We start from the raw sequence: 709 nt of genomic DNA, 5'->3' as shown, positions 1-709 counted from the left end.
TTCCCTTACTACCTCTCTCTTCGTTCCTCCCACGCAGAGGCGCGGATTGGTTGACCACAGTTGGTTGGCAATAACCACGTCACGAGGAGGAGCGTGCAATTTTCCTGGCGATGCACCAAGTGTGCGAGACGATCGCTGCGTCGATGGACGGTTGCGTCGTCGTCTTGACGACCGGGGGTCTTGGGAGAGAAACGACGGGTTATTCCACCGATCCTCGCCCGCGTCCGCCAATCTTCCTCTCTCGCTGCTCGCGAAACATGCTCGCGGAACTCGCTGGCGTCGAGTTTGCCCTCGACCGAACCGTAACGAACGATACGACGCAGGACAGCCGACGCAGGAGATATCGAGAGCCGGAGGAACTTGGACGCGTCGCGCGACCAGCTTTTACGCGCGGTACACGATGACATCGTGCCGGCTCCGATGACGGTGCAGAATGTAACGTAGGCTCGTGTCACCGTTGGGGGTCCGAGAGTTGCGGTGCTCGCCACCCGGGGGGTTACATGTGTCGGGTACCCATCGTCCGCTGCGGCCCCTTCTTCCAGGGGGCCCGTGCGTATCCTTTCAAGTGTCCGACGTAACTCCGATCCTGGACCCCCGGGAATCGGTGAAATCATTATTTTATATCTGCCACGCTTTTCTATCCTCGACAACCTCTTCCCTGTCCTTTCCTTTCGATCCACGAATCCGTCTCGTATCGACGCATCGTCAC

Source organism: Eufriesea mexicana, unplaced genomic scaffold (genome assembly GCF_001483705.2).
Source record: "Eufriesea mexicana isolate 0111107269 unplaced genomic scaffold, ASM148370v2 scaffold305, whole genome shotgun sequence".
Lineage (NCBI taxonomy): Eukaryota > Metazoa > Arthropoda > Insecta > Hymenoptera > Apidae > Eufriesea > Eufriesea mexicana.
The sequence above is the reverse complement of the archived record's forward strand: the minus strand, read 5'-3'. Positions refer to the sequence as shown.